The sequence below is a fragment of the Nerophis lumbriciformis genome, linkage group LG24 (genome assembly GCF_033978685.3).
Source record: "Nerophis lumbriciformis linkage group LG24, RoL_Nlum_v2.1, whole genome shotgun sequence".
In the NCBI taxonomy this organism is placed as follows: domain Eukaryota; kingdom Metazoa; phylum Chordata; class Actinopteri; order Syngnathiformes; family Syngnathidae; genus Nerophis; species Nerophis lumbriciformis.
In genome coordinates, this window is record NC_084571.2 from 30,119,121 (window position 1) to 30,139,018 (window position 19,898).

Here is a 19,898-nt window from a genome sequence, read left to right on the forward strand (position 1 = left end):
ATGGAAATAAAATGTGAAAATGAATTTGAGAACAACCATCATTATGTGGACTTAGAGTCAACATTTCCAGGGAAGAATCCAAGCCTCCAATCAGAGCGTGGTCATCACCCGTATCATACCATATCTCATAACTCACCACGCATGAGCGCGATGAATCCCTGCGGTCATGCCAGTGCTTTTCAAAGGCAAACGCTCCAGAACGCTCCGCCAGCGAGACGAGGTGGCGTTGCTATTTTTTTTAATTTATTTTTTTAATGCTAAATTCCCGGTGATTAATTTGGAACGTATCCGGAGCTGATGGTGCTCCAGAGACAAGCAAGCTTATTGATTGATTGCTACGGGCGGGGTGGCGAGGTTCTGCACATTTGTGTTGTGATGAATCGGCTGTCAGGGCGGCAAATACGGCCTTGAAAATGAAGCTTTAAGCCATGAAGCTCTAAGTGTAAATATTACAGCCATTAAGGGCGGGGGGGGGGGGGGGGGGATTATGTTTAGGGTAAAGAGGACAAACGTGTGTAATATCCCATGAAAGTGCAGGAAGACACGACGCTTTAATCGGCATGCAAGTCCTTGACATTAATCAGTGTGTGTGTGTTTAAGTGTGTGTTTATGGTGAATTGTGAGGACGCCAACGACTCAACAAGGAAGAAGGGCTTGAATGGGCGGGCGGTGGGGCCTTGAGTTGACAGAGCATGCCGGCGCATCCGCCCGCTCAAATTAGCGGCAGATAACACCGCGCACGCTACAAGGAGGTGAGAGCAGGAATAAAAACCGAAAAAAGATCATTTGTCGGGATTAAAACAGCCGCCAGAGTCGAATCGACACTGAGCAACACATTGGTGTCTCCACACGGGAACCAAAAGTTAAAGTTAAAGTACCACTGATAGTCACACTCACACACACTAGGTGTGGTGAAATTACCCTCTGCATTTGACCCATCCCCTAGTTCCACCCCCTGGGACGTGAGGGGAGCAGTGAGCAGCAGCGGTGGCCGCGCTCTGGAATCACTTTGGTGATTTAACCCCCAATTCCAACCCCTTGATGCTGAGTGCCAAGCAGGGAAGTAATGAAACCCATTTTTATAGTCTTTGGTATGACCGACCGATCTAATTCAACCCCCACCTGCTCAGTGGCCTTGTGGTTAGAGTGTCCGCCCTGAGATTGGTAGGTCGTGAGTCCAAACCCCGGCCGAGTCATACCAAAGACTATAAAATTACCTCCCACCACGGCAGGGTGGGAGTTGGGGTTTAAATCACCAAAATTATTCCCAAAAGCGGCCAACGCTGCTGCTCACTGCTCCCCTCACCTCCCAGGGGGTGGAACAAGGGGATGGGTCAAATGCAGAGGGTAATTTTGACTATCAGCGGTACTTTAACTTTAACTTTTAATTCCAACCCTTGATGCTGAGTGCCAAGCAGGAAGGTAATGGGTCCCATTTTTATAGTCTTTGGTATGACTCGGTTGGGGTTTGAACTCAAGACCGACCGATCTGATTTAACCCCCACCTGCTCAGTGGCCTTGTGGTTAGAGTGTACGCCCTGAGATCGTTAGGTCGTGAGTCCAAACCTCGGCCGAGTCATACCAAAGACTATAAAATTACCTCCCGCCCCAGCATCAAGGGTTGGAATTGGGGGTTAAATCACCATTATGAATCCCGAAAGCAGCCACCACTGCTGCTCACTGCTCCCCTCACCTCCCAGGGTAGTGGAACAAGGGGATGGGTCAAATGCAGAGGGTAATTTTGACTATCAGCGGTACTTTAACTTTAACTTTTAATTCCAACCCTTGATGCCGAGTGCCAATCAGGGAGGTAATGGGTCCTATTTTTATAGTCTTTGGTATGACTCGGCCGGGGTTTGAACTCACGACCGACCGATCTGATTTAACCCCCACCTGCTCAGTGGCCTTGTGGTTAGAGCGTCTGCCCTGAGATCGGTAGGTCGTGAGTCCAGACCCCGGCCGAGTCATACCAAAGACTATAAAATTACCTCCCACCACGGCAGGGTGGGAGTTGGGGGTTAAATCACCAAAATTATTCCCAAAAGCGGCCACCGCTGCTGCTCACTGCTCCCCTAACCTCCCAGGGGGTGTAACAAGGGGATGGGTCTAATGCAGAGGGTAATTTTGACTATCAGCGGTACTTTAACTTTAACTTTTAATTCCAACCCTTGATGCTGAGTGCCAAGCAGGAAGGTAATGGGTCCCATTTCTTTGGTATGACTCGGTTGGGGTTTGAACTCAAGACCGACCGATCTGATTTAACCCCCACCTGCTCAGTGGCCTTGTGGTTAGAGCGTCTGCCCTGAGATCGGTAGGTCGTGAGTCCAAACCCCGGCCGAGTCATACCAAAGACTATAAAATTACCTCCCGCTCCAGCATCAAGGGTTGGAATTGGGGGTTGAATCACCAAAATGATTCCCGAAAGCGGCCACCGCTGCTGCTCACTGCTCCCCTCACCTCCCAGGGGGTGGAACAAGGGGATGGGTCAAATGCAGAGGGTATTTTTGACTATCAATGGTACTTTAACTTTAATTCCAACTCTTGATGCTGAGTGCCAATCAGGGAGGTAATGGGTCCTATTTTTATAGTCTTTGGTATGACTCGGCCGGGGTTTGAACTCACAACCGACCGACCTGTTTAAACCCACCTGCTCAGTGGCATTGTGGTTAGAGTGTCCGCCCTGAGATCGGTAGGTCGTGAGTCCAAACCCCGGTCGAGTCATACCAAAGACTATAAAATTAGCTCCCCCCCAGCATCAAGGGTTGGAATTGGGGCTTAAATCACCAATATGAATCCCGAAAGCGGCCACCGCTGCTGCTCACTACTCCCCTCACCTCCCAGGGGGTGGAACAAGGGGATGGGTCAAATGCAGAGGGTATTTTTGACTATCAATGGTACTTTAACTTTAATTCCAACTCTTGATATATATATATAATATATATATATATATATATATATAATATGACAACTGCGGATCAGAGTGCGACACTGGCAGAGGAGCTTAACTGTTTCTTTGCCCGTTTCGAAACCCCCCAGCGACACTCATCTGCTCCAGCCCTGCCCCCACCCCCACCGGGCTCCGGCGCCACTCCACTCACTGTACAGGAGCACAGTGTCAGACGAGTGCTCCTGGCTGTGAACCCCAGGAAGGCTACCGGACCAGACGGAGTACCTGGAAAGGTGCTCAGGACGTGCGCCCACCAGCTCGCTCCCCCCCTCACCAGGATCTTCAACCTCTCCCTGGCTCAGGCAGTCATCCCATCCTGCCTGAAGTCATCTACAATAATCCCGGTGCCGAAGAAGTCTCCCATCACCAGCCTGAATGATTACCGACCAGTGGCCCTCACTCCGGTAATCATGAAGTGCTTCGAGCGACTTGTTCTCCAGCACATCAAGGACCATATCCCTCCAGACTTCGACCCCCACCAGTTCGCATACCGGGCGAACAGGTCCACAGAGGACGCCATCGCTGTTGCTCTCCACTCTGCTCTGAACCACCTGGAGCAGCAGCAGAGCTACGTCCGGATGCTCTCTGTGGACTATAGCTCTGCCTTCAATACAATAATCCCGGACAGACTCTGCAATAAACTGGACACTCTTGGCCTCCCCCCTCTCACAAACGCCTGGATAAGGGACTTCCTAACGGACCGACCCCAGAATGTGAGACTTGGCCCGCACCTCTCATCCTCCCGCACTCTGAGCATCGGCTCCCCACAGGGCTGTGTGCTGAGCCCCCTCCTCTACTGCCTTTACACCCATGACTGCAGTCCGGCCCACAGTGACAACCTTACCGTCAAGTTCGCCGACGATACCACAGTGGTCGGGCTCATCTCCAGGGGTGACGAGGCTGCCTACAGAGAGGAGGTCCTGAAGCTGACGGCCTGGTCTTCGGAGAACAACCTCGCTCTCAACACCAGCAAGACCAGAGAGATCATCGTCGACTTCAGGAGGAGCAGCACCGACCCTGCCCCCCTCTACATCAACGGCGAGCGTGTAGAGAGGGTCCACACCTTCAGGTACCTTGGAGTCCACATCTCTAATGACTTCTCCTGGACAGTCAACACCACATCAATCATCAAGAAGGCTCAGCAACGGCTACACTTCCTTAGAGTCCTCGGGAAGTACAACCTGAAGCCTGACCTGCTGCTGACCTTCTACCGTTCGTCCATCGAGAGCCTGCTGACCTACTGTATTACGGTATGGTACGGCAGCTGCACTGCAGCAGACAGGGAGAGGCTGCAAAGAGTGGTCAAGACGGCTCAGAAGATCATCGGCCGCCCTCTCCCCTCTCTGACGGACATCTACACCTCCCGCTGCCTCAACAGAGCCAGTGCCATCATCAAGGACAGCACCCACCCTGGCTCTGACCTGTTCCACCTGCTGCCCTCTGGGAAGCGCTACAGGTGCATTAAAACCAAAACAAACAGGCTAAAGAACAGCTTCTTCCCCAGGGCCATAACCATCCTGAACGGACTGCCCCATTGTCCCTCATAACTGCCTTCTCTTCGGTGCAATAACCCATTCCACCAACCACCCTGTTTTTGTTTTGTTTTTTCATGTATATATTCATTTCACACCATATTCATTGCTTACATTTTTTATATTTCTATATATTTGCACATTGTTTTTCTAGCATGCACACATCGCACTGTATGGAATGGCCTCAATCTCGTTACCTTGCGTAATGACAATAAAGCTGATTCTGATTCTGATTCTGATTCTGATTCTTGATGCTGAGTGCCAAGCCGGGAGGTAATGGGTCCCATTTTTATAGTCTTTGGTATGACTCGGCCGGGGTTTGAACTCATGACCGACCGATCTGATTTAACCCCCACCTGCTCAGTGGCCTTGTGGTTAGAGTGTCTGCCCTGAGATCGGTAGGTCGTGAGTCCAAACCCCGGCCGAGTCATACCAAAGACTATAAAATTACCTCCCGCCCCAGCATCAAGGGTTGGAATTGGGGGTTGAATCACCAAAATGATTCCCGAAAGCGGCCACCGCTGCTGCTCACTGCTCTCCTCACCTCCCAGGGGGTGGAACAAGGGGATGGGTCAAATGCAGAGGGTAATTTTGACTATCAATGGTACTTTAACTTTAATTCCAACTCTTGATGCTGAGTGCCAAGCAGGGAGGTAATGGGTCCCTTTTTTATAGTCTTTGGTATGACTCGGCCGGGGTTTGAACTCACGACCGACCGATCTGATTTAACCCCCACCTGCTCAGTGGCCTTGTGGTTAGAGCGTCCGCCCTGAGATCGGTAGGTTGTGAGTCCAAACCCCGGCCGAGTCATACCAAAGACTATAAAATTACTTCCCGCCCCAGCATCAAGGGTTGGAATTGGGGGTTGAATCACCAAAATGATTCTCGAGTGCGGCCACCGCTGCAGCTCACTGCTCCCCTCACCTCCCAGGGGGTGGAACAAGGGGATGGTTCAAATGCAGAGGGTATCTTTTACTATCAACGGTACTTTAACTTTTAATTCCAACTCTTGATGCTGAGTGCCAAGCAGGGAGGTAATGGGTCCCATTTTTATAGTCTTTGGTATGACTCGGTCAGGGTTTGAACTCACGACCTACCGATCTCAGGGCGGACACTTTAACCACAAGGCAACTGAGCAGGTGGCTTTGCAAAACAACTTTAAACGGCAAGGCAAAACAAGCCAAATTTCTTAGCTACTCAGCAATTAGGGAAACATCCCTCCTCCTTTTCCTTTTCCTCCCTTCTTCCATCCATCCATATTTTCTCGATCTGTAGGATTTCCAAAATAAGACTTTTGTGAAGCCAGGAATTAGCGATGCAAATATATGCCCGAGAGTTACTTGTTTTCATCTTAACTCTTAACGAACATGAGGCACTCATCTAGGGCGGACGCTCCCCTTCCCTCTCCCTTATCTCTACTGCTTGCTTCTTCGTCTTGTCTTAACTTTCTTGTTGCCTCTGTTGTATATTTGTTGGTCGTGCGATGGGTGATGAGCCAAGAAGACGCCAACGAGGAATCGTCGAAGAAAACATTTGTTTCAGTGAGCCTCAGACTGGAACTGCAGATTCCAGGAGATAGAGTATGGGCCTGATCACTCCTCTCCTGTCTTCTCGGACCACTGTCCTTAAATACCTTTTCCACGAAGACAGTTACTCTTTGTTGTTCTAGCCTTGGGGCCGGTCAGTCAACCTATTTTCTGTGATCCTATCCTCTACTCCTGCTGGTGAGGGCTTCCTACCAGATGTTGCTAGTGTCTTTACACTTCCTCCTAAAATCCAAACCTGCATTCCTGTGGGATTCCAATATCCTGGGGGCAATAGCCACCAGTCTCTGGGGAGCTTGTGATGGACATGTGTACTTTTGAAGCTATCTACGGGCATATTTCCGTAGTAGAATAATCCTCTAAAGCAGGGGTGTCAAACTCAAATACAGAGTGGGCCAAAATTTAAAACTGAACAAAGCCGCGGGCCAAGGTTGAACAAATTAACCTTTTAATAGGGACCCAAACAAGTTAAGCATTGAATATTGAACAAGCAAGGCTTATATAACTTTATAGTGACATGCAAAATCCAGTTTCAAATAATAATAATAATTAAAAAATATCAATGGCATATTAATTACAATTTAAATAAAAATTTAATGCCTCTTTTCTATTTGCAGCCTTCTGAGGTAAATATCAACATTAATTTTTTCCACAGGCTAATAAATGGGAAAATAAAATAATGAATAAACCAACCATTCAGGACTTTAAACTGCTCAGTTTGCAACACACTGATCTAATCTGATGTGCCCAAGCCAGATACCTGCCATCTTTTCTTAGATGCTAGTTCATTAATGTCGGGGCTCAGGCTTTGAGCTGAGGCAACCTTCATTATCGAACGAAGGTGTTCATCAGTCATTATATCTCGTAGTCCACCCGGACCACAGTCTTGGGGGCGTGCCTTAAAGGCACTGCTTTTAACGTCCTCTATGAGCTATCGTCACGTCCGCTTTTCATCCATTCTAACAACGTGCCGGCCCAGCCGCAAGATATGTGCGGCTTCTGTACGCACACACACGTGAATGTAACGCATACTTCATCAACAGCGATACAAGTTACACTGAAGGGTGGTGATATTAACAACTTTAATACTGTTAGAAATATACGCCACACTGTGAATCCACACCAAACAAGAATGACAAACACATTTCGGGAGAACATCCGCATCGTAACACAACATAAACACAACAGAACAAACACAAATGCGGTATTACCGCGGCACTGCCACTGTATATAATCGGCGGGCCAGCTCTAGTGTTAATTTGATATCGCCTCAAGGGCCAAGTGAAATTACACGGCTAGAGTTTGACACCCATGCTCTAAAGGATTCTGTGACCAAATGCAAACACATGCTAGCCCACAATGATATAAGAAAATGGTACACAGTATAATTCACCACACCTCTTTTTGCACTGCTCTCCGAATCTAAACAATGCAACTAATTAACTGGCCTCTCAACGAAATTGACAAGATCTTGGGTTTGGGGGAACCTGTGTTGTGTATTGCTGAGTGGAGATGACGGCTCAGACACCAGGGAGCAGTAATGTTCAATAATTTATTATATATGTAGTCAATAATAATTGTAATAATAATAAACAATACTAACTAATAAACTAAACTAAGGAATGGAGTGTGTGACAAAACCCAGGAGTGTGTATATGTGAGGCTATGTGTCAGGTTAACTGAAGTGTGTGTTACCAAGTATTGTCGAGAGCGAAGGAACAAGGCAGTCCGAGGGGCAGGCAGATTATCCAGGGCAGGAGAGAAGAAACTAGGTCCGTGTCCATGCAAGGGTCGGGGATCAAGGAAGGCAGTCCAAAACACAGGGGAAACAACGGGAGATCTCGAAGAGGAAGACTCGGGAAGGCAACAAAGAGGTAACCAAGTTCCCGCGTGGATCCTTGGGTCCACTGGTCTTTTATACAGCTCCCTCTCATAAGGTCCAGGTGCGCTGATTGCTGATCGCCAACAGCCTTGCCGGCATGTGGGCGTGACGCGGCCGTGGGCGGGTCCCGAGGCGCGGCAAGCAGAGCGCAAAGATGAGGGCGCATTGGAATGCTGGACACACGACGGACTCTTGAGGGGAGAAGGAGTGCCGCGTGCCTGGAGACCCTTCAGTCGAGGACGTTGAAGATACCAACGCATTTGGAATTATGACAACAGCCGATGGTAGTAAGCGTTGCTCCGATTTGTCGACAAATTGAAAGATGCTGGCAGCCTTCCAAGTACCCCAAAGCTGCCACAAATGTTTGCAGGCAGAACTGTGGACAGTGTGATTTTGGGTAACATCGGACCGTCTGCCCTGCAGGATGAATTTGAGGACCAGTAATAGACAATTAAGAGTGAAAAGCAAACATAACGTGTGCTTACGGACTGTATCCCTGCAGACTGTATTGATCTATATTGATATATAATGTAGGAACCAGAAATATTAATAACAGAAAGAAACAACCCTTTTGTGTGAATGGGGGGAGGGAGGTTTTTTGGGTTAGTGCACTAATTGTAAGTGTATCTTGTGTTTTTTATGTTTATTTAATAAAAAACAAAAACAAGGTTGAAAATCACTGCACTAAACAGCTAACCCAATGAATGTTATACAAATAGTATACCGTCAAGACTTACAGAATACTGGGATTTTTGGGGGTGGTTATATGAAAAATACAGTATGTATATTTTCAACCCTAATCCCCGAAGAATTTCAAGAAGTATAAGATAGGATAGGATAGGACCTTATTGTCATTGCACAAGTACAATGAAATTATGTTTTCAGCACAAACCCGTTCAAGATTAGACAAACAAACCGTGTACAGGGTTACAGAACAGGAACGCTGATGGGTCGCCAAAGGCGCCCCGTAGAAGATAAGAAAAAGGTAAAACGCTGGGGAAGAAGATGAATAAAAAAAAATACAATCTAGACTGGGCTCCTAAGGGGGCCTAGTCTGGAGTGGGAAAAAACCTCCATGCAATGCACACATAAACATGTTACATAAAATCACGACAAACTCGCAACAGAGGGGCGGGGAGTTGGGACCCTGGAGGTCGACTGCTGCTATGAAGCGCTGCCAGCTGACCATCACCCCAAAAGGGAATCAAGCGGTGGTGAAGGCGTGGAGTGGGGGACGGGGTGTGTGTGTGTATGTGCCCAATTGTCTTGGGTGTGATGATGTAATGTTCATAGACTGAGGCCGATCTGCAAAAGTTCGACTCCAGGTGTCGTTGAGGAGGGAAGGAGGTCAAAAGCGTCCATCATTGAGGTGTCCTCGGGGGATGTTTTCAGAACAGCCTGTTCCTGTTGATCACAGCGTCAAGGCCATTCGAGGGAGTCAAATCATAGATTAGGATCATACTTGCCAACCCTCCCGAATTTTCCGGGAGACTCCCGAAATTCAGCGCCTCTCCCGAAAACCTCCCGGGACAAATATTCTCCCGAAAATCTCCCGATTTTCAGCCGGAGCTGGAAGCCACGCCCCCTCCAGCTCCATGCGGACCTGAGTGAGGACAGCCTTTTTTCATGACGGGAGGACAACAGGGTGACAAGAACTAAATCATACAGACTAGAGATAAATTGTATTATTATGTTTATCTTACCTAAAAATAAATATATTTATTAATTAAAAAAAACAAAACTAAATACATTTTTACTATATTTTGCTAAAATCATCAAAATTAATTGTATTTTTATTTGTATTTTTTCGTGACTCCTTATTACATTCAGCCATAGAATAATACATTAAAATAAACATATTTGAAATAATTGATTTTAAATTATCATAATAATTCATGACCATATTTAATTATTAAAATAATTGCTTGTTTATCAACAACTTTAGCATTTTATTCATTACATTTTGAAACTCTCAGAAGCCAAGTTATGTTATATTCCTTAATATTTATTTATGCAAGTTTGAAGTATCAATTATCTAAACTCAGGATGTAGATATATACCTATATATATCTATATATATCTATATATGTCATGTCTGTGTGATCATGTTTTTGTTTTGTCATGTTCGGTTTTGTTTTTGGACTTTTTGTGCACTTTTGTTTTGTCACCATAGCAACCATTAGTTTTCACCTGTCACGTCACGCACCTGTTTCACGTTTTGAGTCACGCACCTGTTTTCGTTAATCATGTCTATAGTATTTAAGTTCATTGTTTTCAGTTTGTCGTTCTGACGACATCTCCACATTTATGCTTCTGCACACTCTCCACACAGCCTTAAGACCCTTGCTGCTATTTTTTCATGTCCATCGTTCACGTTGCTCCTTTTTGTCCATGCCAAGTAAGTTTTGTTTATTATTGCCACAGTTAGTGTTTTTTGTTGTTCATAGTTTTTGCCTTTGTGCAAGTATTTGGTTTCATAGTTTGTTCTCCGCCATTGTGCGCGCCTTTTGTTTACTTCCTGTTTTTGTAGTTTAAATAAAAATGTACTTACATTCCCGTCTCGCCCGAGCCAACTTTCCGTTGCATCCCGGAAAAGCATACACCCAAGACCAAGTTTTGACAATATATATATATATATATATATATATATATATATATATATATATATATGAAATACTTGACTTGGTGAATTCTAGCTGTCAATATACTCCTCCCCTCTTAACCACGCCCCCAACCACATCCCGCCCCACCCCCGACCACGCCCCCACCCCCCACCTCCCGAAATCGGAGGTCTCAAGGTTGGCAAGTATGATTAGGATGTTTGTTTTCCGCGAGCAGACAATACAATGACTTGTCTGTTCTATTCGTCCATGCTGGCTGCTCTCACATTCAATTAAAATGTCCTCGATAGAGTCAGACCCATGACAGCTAATACAAAAACCAAAGTAAAATCGTAATTTTTTTTTGTTTGCACAAAATTAGCATTTGTATAATAGTTTGGCGTGTGTGTTAGTTTCATATGTCTCACATAACTTTTTGTACAATTATGAATATATTTTTTTTCTAATTAACACACTGACTTATTTTTTTTTTTTAAAGTTTTTACCATTTGTCAACAAATGTTATTAAAATACGCCAAACCTGCTGTGGAATCCTGCACCAATATTAAATAACCAGAGTCACAATGTAACATTTACAGAGCCAATGGTGTGTGTAGTGCGTACGGTGCAGCGTAGTGCTTAACTTTGCATACACTTGCCTGCATCGGTTGGATTTGTGCAAACTTTTTGAAGCCTCCATAAGCATCATCAGGCTAAATGTATGCTAATGTATGCTGCAAAACCGTACATTCATGCTTTCGTTGTTCAAGTAAGCACTTTTCTTTGGCACGGGCGCCATAACAAGAGGAGATGGCATTGATTTATGATTATTGGTGACTTGGGTTTTCCAAAGAGTGCACCTTCGCTCTCTTTATTCTTCCAGTAATAATCAGCTATGTCGAAAAGAACCAAGCGAAAGCCGATCCGTTCATCTAGTTGCAGCTTCTCCCGCTAATTAACTAAATATGGAAAAACGGATATAGTTTTTCTACTTTCATTTTTTTTTGGGGGTGGTGGCGGTTGAGATGTATGCATGCAAATGTGTCGTATGCTGCAGCTATTTGCATATCCCCTGACACACGGTCCTCATACTTGCTTTGGCGACAGGATAAACATGTGCAACATTCAGCACGTACTGTATAGTCCACTGCAAGCTCACAATCATACTCCAAGTTGAATCCCTTTTCAAACTGCATCGAAATAAATAAATCATGTAAATAAAATAATCTGCTCTAGGGTCAAAACTGTCGCCATAATAAAGTGGTTTAAAAAATCATTTTTAACACAACTATAAGTCATAGAAGTGTAAAAAGAAGTTAACCAATACAAAATATGACATATAAAACCCAAAACCAGTGAAGTTGGCATGTTGTGTAAATGGTAAATAAAAACAGAATACAATGATTTGATCGTTTTCAACCTATATTCAATTGAATAAACTGCAAAGACAAGATATTTAACATTCGAACTAGTAAACTTTGTTATTTGTTGGAAATATGAGCTCATTTGGAATTTGATGCCTGCAACATGTTCCAAAAAAGCTGGCACAAGTGGCAAAAAAAAGACTGAGAAAGTTGAGAAATGCTCATCAAGCACTTTTTTGGAACATCCCACAGGTGAACAGGCTAATTAACTCTCTAATAACTAAAGTTCCTTGGGTGAATAATGTAAACTCACTGCACCGGTATGTTTTTGCGCTTCCGTAGCGAGATATAAGTTAGAACTTTACACTACTTAATATTAAAAATAGTAACAGGATGAATGCCTTGTTGACTACGGCGTCAACACGGACTACAATGGCGGACGGGCGCAAATTTTCAGGACTTATGCAGATCCCAAATACAGATCAGCAGGTACCAGAAGGTAAGAAAAGTTGCTTTTGCATAATATTGCAAAACAAAACGGCAGAAAATTTGTCTGCTAATGGGTGTCATTTTGCGGTCCTTATAGACACACCATAGTAATACTGGTATGTTGACAATACATCAAGCGGTGCGGCTTCATAGCTTACCAAAGTCGTACTAAAAACTTTTTGACAGATTTTTGAGCGCCGTGTGTAATGTTCTATATTCTCAATGGAACATTTAAAGTTGTGGTGTTGTTTATAAGCGTCATCCCTGCAGTCTACATGTATCTCTTATGTGTGACTGCCATCTACTGGTCACACTTGTCATTACACTTTGTACCAAATAAAATAGCTTCGAGGTCGGTATCCACAACCAGAACATTACCCGCACCGGGTTATAAGGCGCACTGTCGATTTTTGAGAAAATTAAAGGCTTTTAAGTGCGCCTTATACATTGTTACCGAACAATACGGTATCCTCCTCAGCTTTTAATGGCATGTGACGGAAGGTAGCGGTTACCGGAGTGAAGACGGACGATTACTGTAACATTTTGGAAACATTCTTATCTGTCATACTGTCACAGTCATCTTTACGCCCTGCTTGCTGCCCCTCAGGACGCTCCACGCCCACATGCCGGCAAGGCTGTGGGCGATCAGCAATCAGCGCACCTGGACCTGATGAGAGGGAGCTGTATAAAGGACCAGTGGAGCCAAGGATCCATGCGGGAACTTAGTTTTCTCAACGGTGTACCGTAAGCCTACTCTAGCTTGATGCTCTCTGTTTTCTCTCCGTGCCTGACTTCCTTGTTTGTCCTCCTTCAGTGCCCTCCCGAGTCTTGCCCTTGGTGATTCTTCCGTTGATTTCTCCTGTGGACTTTGGACTGCCTTCCTCGACCCTTGACCCTCGCCCGGACACGGACCTTGTCACTCCTCTCCTGCCCTGGACCACCTGCCTGCCCCACGGACTGCCTCGTTCCTTCGCTCTCAACACTTGGTAACACACACTTCAGCTAACTACACACATAGCCTCACACACACACACACACACACTCTTGGGTTTTGACACTCTCCATTTCCTTAGTTTAGTTTATTAGTTAGTATTGTTTATTATTATATATATTGACTATATATATATATATATAATAAATTATTGAACATTACTGCCCCCTAGTGTCTGAGCCGTCAACTCCCTTTCTGCATACATAACACATACAGGTGTAAAAACACAAAAACACAAAAATAAAAATAAAATGAAAAAACATTTTTATGAGAGCAACGAAGGGGAGATTTCTGAATCGGACTTTCTGCATTTTCACTTTTTTGACATCCAAGGAGAGACGTGCAAGGAAATACCTTCATCTCACCCCCCCTACCCCAAAAAAAGAAAAAAAAAAGACCACTTCCAATGCTACTTTATAATAAATATCGTCCTATTGATCCGGGCACCGATGGGGAGTGCTGATGTGTAAACAGACGAGTGCTCAATAAGTGATGGAGGGATGCGGTGGGGGGGAAGGAGAGTTTTTTTTGGGAGCATCTGTTGACTGGAGAGATGAGAGAGATGCCTGGGGTGGAAAGATGTGTGTGTGTGTGTGATGGGGAGTGGGGGCGGGTGGGGTCATCTTATCTGTGAGTCTTGCCATCATTTATCAGTTTTATTGCTTTCTTGTCTTGTTGCCCCCACCACCTGGAACAAGGAGCCCACACCTTCCACTCTCACCCCCCTCCCCCTCTCCTCCCCCACTTTTTGAGGCCTCAAGCTGCGCCCGTCCGAGACCCGCCGCGCAATTAAAAGCGGCCGCGGCGGAGGCGGGCAATGAAAGGTGTGACATTTTGCCGTTGACTGATGATGAATCGGGAGTGACGGGCCGCGCGGTCACATCCCAGCTAAGCTATGGATTTATTCCCTGGAAATGTTACGTACTATCACCCCCCGCACCCCCCCACCATTCCCTCAATACTCTCTCCAGAGGTGATGCCCCCTCCTCTCCCCCACTTCCCGTATATCCCCATCTGACACTTTAACAGGGCCCCCGTGCAATGGATGGCTTCTCTTCAGTGTTTCCATGGTTATTTTCTTCCTCTTTTTCACCTTTTGATAAAGTCAATCGGTTTGCTCGCTGCCTCTCTGCCAACAAGCTCATTTGTCAGCCGCACGACGACAACAACAACAACAACAACATCTAGCTATTCTCGCTCTTCTTCTTTTAAGGGTTTATTTCATTCCACTCCATCTTCTCACACTGACTCAAAGTACCCTTTCAAAATCAATACATCTTCAAAATGTTGTCTCGAAAGACCCCAAAAAATGCCACTTTTCCAAGAAAACTGCGATAAAAGTACAGTGGAACCTCGATTTACAATTTTAATTGGTTCTTAAACATGGTTCGTAAATGGAAAAGTTTGTATAGTGAAGCAGAGTTTGTCGTATGCTGGCATGTTGTGAAGTTTTTGCGATTCCAAAGATGCGGATTACTTCAAGACACAAGGCAACATGGTTGGTAAATAGAAACGTTTGTATAGTGAAGCAGAGTTTGTCGTATGCTGGCATGTTGTAAAGTTTTTACGATTCCAAAGATGCGGATTACTTCAAGACACAAGCCAACATGGTTCGTAAATGAAAAAGTTTGTATAGTGAAGCAGAGTTTGTCGTATGCTGGCATGTTGTAAAGTTTTTGCGATTCCAAAGATGCGTATTACTTCGAGACACAAGGCAACATGGTTCGTAAATGAAAAAGTTTGTATAGTGAAGCAGAGTTTGTCGTAAGCTGGCATGTTGTGAAGTTTTTGCGATTCCAAAGATGCAGAATACTTCAAGACACAAGGCAACATGGTTCGTAAATGGACACGTTTGTACAGTGAAGCAGAGTTTGTTGTATACTGGCATGTTGGGAAGTTTTTGCGATTCCAAAGATGCGGATTACTTCGAGACACAAGGCAACATGGTTCGTAAATGGAAACGTTTGTATAGTGAAGCAGAGTTTTTCGTATGCTGGCATGTTGTGAAGTTTTTGCGATTCTAAAGATGCAGATTACTTCGAGACACAAGGCAACATGGTTCGTAAATGGAAACGTTTGTATAGTGAAGCAGAGTTTGTCGTAAGCTGGCATGTTGTGAAGTTTTTGCGATTCCAAAGATGCGGAATACTTCAAGACACAAGGCAACATGGTTCGTAAATGGACACGTTTGTACAGTGAAGCAGAGTTTGTTGTATACTGGCATGTTGGGAAGTTTTTGCGATTCCAAAGATGCGGATTACTTCGAGACACAAGGCAACATGGTTCGTAAATGAAGAAGTTTGTATAGTGAAGCATAGTTTGTCGTATGCTGGCATGTTGTGAAGTTTTTGCGATTCCAAAGATGCGGATTACTTCAAGACACAAGGCAACATGGTTGGTAAATGGAAATATTTGTATAGTGAAGCAGTTTGTTGTATGCTGGCATGTTGTGAAGTTTTTGCGATTCCAAAGATGCAAATTACTTCAAGACACAAGGCAACATGGTTGGTAAATAGAAACGTTTGTATAGTGAAGCAGAGTTTGTCGTATGCTGGCATGTTGTAAAGTTTTTACGATTCCAAAGATGCGGATTACTTCAAGACACAAGCCAACATGGTTCGTAAATGAAAAAGTTTGTATAGTGAAGCAGAGTTTGTCGTATGCTGGCATGTTGTAAAGTTTTTGCGATTCTAAAGATGCGGATTACTTCGAGACACAAGGCAACATGGTTCGTAAATGAAGAAGTTTGTATAGTGAAGCAGAGTTTGTCGTATGCTGGCATGTTGGGAAGTTTTTGCCATTCCAAAGACACGGATTACTTCAAGTCACAAGGCAACATGGTTCGTAAATGGAAATGTTTGTATAGTGAAGCAGAGTTTGTCGTATGCTGGCATGTTGTAAAGTTTTTACGATTCCAAAGATGCGGATTACTTCAAGACACAAGCCAACATGGTTCGTAAATGAAAAAGTTTGTATAGTGAAGCAGAGTTTGTCGTATGCTGGCATGTTGTAAAGTTTTTGCGATTCTAAAGATGCGGATTACTTCGAGACACAAGGCAACATGGTTCGTAAATGAAGAAGTTTGTATAGTGAAGCAGAGTTTGTCGTATGCTGGCATGTTGTGACGTTTTTGCAATTCTAAAGAGGCGGATTACTTCAAGACACAAGGCAACATGGTTGGTAAATGGAAACGTTTGTATAGTGAAGCATAGTTTTTTGTATGCTGGCATGTTGGGAAGTTTTTGCGATTCCAAAGATGCGGATTACTTCAAGGTACAAGGCAACATGGTTGGTAAATGGAAACGTTTGTATAGTGAAGCAGAGTTTTTCGTATGCTGGCATGTTGTGAAGTTTTTGCGATTCCAAAGATGCAGATTACTTCGAGACACAAGGCAACATGGTTCGTAAATGGAAACGTTTGTATAGTGAAGCAGAGTTTGTCGTAAGCTGGCATGTTGTGAAGTTTTTGCGATTCCAAAGATGCGGAATACTTCAAGACACAAGGCAACATGGTTCGTAAATGGACACGTTTGTACAGTGAAGCAGAGTTTGTTGTATACTGGCATGTTGGGAAGTTTTTGCGATTCCAAAGATGCGGATTACTTCGAGACACAAGGCAACATGGTTCGTAAATGAAGAAGTTTGTATAGTGAAGCATAGTTTGTCGTATGCTGGCATGTTGTGAAGTTTTTGCGATTCCAAAGATGCGGATTACTTCAAGACACAAGGCAACATGGTTGGTAAATGGAAATATTTGTATAGTGAAGCAGTTTGTTGTATGCTGGCATGTTGTGAAGTGTTTGCGATTCCAAAGATGAGGATTACTTCGAGACACAAGGCAACATGGTTCGTAAATGAAGAAGTTTGTATAGTGAAGCATAGTTTGTCGTATGCTGGCATGTTGGGAAGTTTTTGCGATTCCAAAGATGCGGATTACTTCAAGACACAAGGCAACATGGTTGGTAAATGGAAATGTTTGTAAAGTGAAGCAGAGTTTGTCGTATGCTGGCATGTTGTGAAGTTTTTGCAATTCCAAAGATGTGGATTATTTCAAGTTACAAGGCAACATGGTTCGTAAATGGAATAGTTTGTATAGTGAAGCAGAGTTTGTTGTATGTTGGCATGTTGTGAAGTTTTTGCGATTCCAAGGATGCGGATTACTTCGAGACACAAGGCAACATGGTTCGTAAATGAAAAAGTTTGTATAGTGAAGCATAGTTTGTCGTATGCTGGCATGTTGGGAAGTTTTCGCGATTCCAAAGATGCGGATTACTTCAAGACACAAGGCAACATGGTTCGTAAATGAAAAAGTTTGTATAGTGAAGCATAGTTTGTCGTATGCTGGCATGTTGTGAAGTTTTTGCGATTCCAAGGATGCGGATTACTTCGAGACACAAGGCAACATGGTTCGTAAATGAAAAAGTTTGTATAGTGAAGCATAGTTTGTCGTATGCTGGCATGTTGTAAAGTTTTTGCGATTCTAAAGATGCGGATTACTTCGAGACACAAGGCAACATGGTTCGTAAATGAAGACGTTTGTATAGTGAAGCAGAGTTTGTCGTATGCTGGCATGTTGTGACGTTTTTGCAATTCTAAAGAGGCGGATTACTTCAAGACACAAGGCAACATGGTTTGTGTTTGGAAAAGTTTGTATAGTGAAGCATAGTTTTTTGTATGCTGGCATGTTGGGAAGTTTTTGCGATTCCAAAGATGCGGATTACTTCAAGGTACAAGGCAACATGGTTCGTAAATGGAAACGTTTGTATAGTGAAGCAGAGTTTTTCGTATGCTGGCATGTTGTAAAGTTTTTGCGATTCTAAAGATGCGGATTACTTCGAGACACAAGGCAACATGGTTCGTAAATGAAGAAGTTTGTATAGTGAAGCAGAGTTTGTCGTATGCTGGCATGTTGTAAAGTTTTTGCGATTCTAAAGATGCAGATTACTTCAAGTCACAAGGCAACATGGTTCGTAAATGGAAATGTTTGTATAGTGAAGCAGAGTTTGTCGTATGCTGGCATGTTGTAAAGTTTTTGCGATTCTAAAGATGCGGATTACTTCAAGTCACAAGGCAACATGGTTCGTAAATGGAAATGTTTGTATAGTGAAGCAGAGTTTGTCGTATGCTGGCATGTTGTGACGTTTTTGCAATTCTAAAGAGGCGGATTACTTCAAGACACAAGGCAACATGGTTCGTGTTTGGAAAAGTTTGTATAGTGAAGCATAGTTTTTTGTATGCTGGCATGTTGGGAAGTTTTTGCGATTCCAAAGATGCGGATTACTTCAAGGTAGAAGGCAACATGGTTCGTAAATGGAAACGTTTGTATAGTGAAGCAGAGTTTTTCGTATGCTGGCATGTTGTGAAGTTTTTGTGATTCCAAAGATGCAGATTACTTCGAGACACAAGGCAACATGGTTCGTAAATGGAAACGTTTGTATAGTGAAGCAGAGTTTGTCGTAAGCTGGCATGTTGTGAAGTTTTTGCGATTCCAAAGATGCAGAATACTTCAAGACACAAGGCAACATGGTTCGTAAATGGACACGTTTGTACAGTGAAGCAGAGTTTGTTGTATACTGGCATGTTGGGAAGTTTTTGCGATTCCAAAGATGCGGATTACTTCGAGACACAAGGCAACATGGTTCGTAAATGGAAACGTTTGTATAGTGAAGCAGAGTTTTTCGTATGCTGGCATGTTGTGAAGTTTTTGCGATTCTAAAGATGCAGATTACTTCGAGACACAAGGCAACATGGTTCGTAAATGGAAACGTTTGTATAGTGAAGCAGAGTTTGTCGTAAGCTGGCATGTTGTGAAGTTTTTGCGATTCCAAAGATGCGGAATACTTCAAGACACAAGGCAACATGGTTCGTAAATGGACACGTTTGTACAGTGAAGCAGAGTTTGTTGTATACTGGCATGTTGGGAAGTTTTTGCGATTCCAAAGATGCGGATTACTTCGAGACACAAGGCAACATGGTTCGTAAATGAAGAAGTTTGTATAGTGAAGCATAGTTTGTCGTATGCTGGCATGTTGTGAAGTTTTTGCGATTCCAAAGATGCGGATTACTTCAAGACACAAGGCAACATGGTTGGTAAATGGAAATATTTGTATAGTGAAGCAGTTTGTTGTATGCTGGCATGTTGTGAAGTTTTTGCGATTCCAAAGATGCAAATTACTTCAAGACACAAGGCAACATGGTTGGTAAATAGAAACGTTTGTATAGTGAAGCAGAGTTTGTCGTATGCTGGCATGTTGTAAAGTTTTTACGATTCCAAAGATGCGGATTACTTCAAGACACAAGCCAACATGGTTCGTAAATGAAAAAGTTTGTATAGTGAAGCAGAGTTTGTCGTATGCTGGCATGTTGTAAAGTTTTTGCGATTCTAAAGATGCGGATTACTTCGAGACACAAGGCAACATGGTTCGTAAATGAAGAAGTTTGTATAGTGAAGCAGAGTTTGTCGTATGCTGGCATGTTGGGAAGTTTTTGCCATTCCAAAGACACGGATTACTTCAAGTCACAAGGCAACATGGTTCGTAAATGGAAATG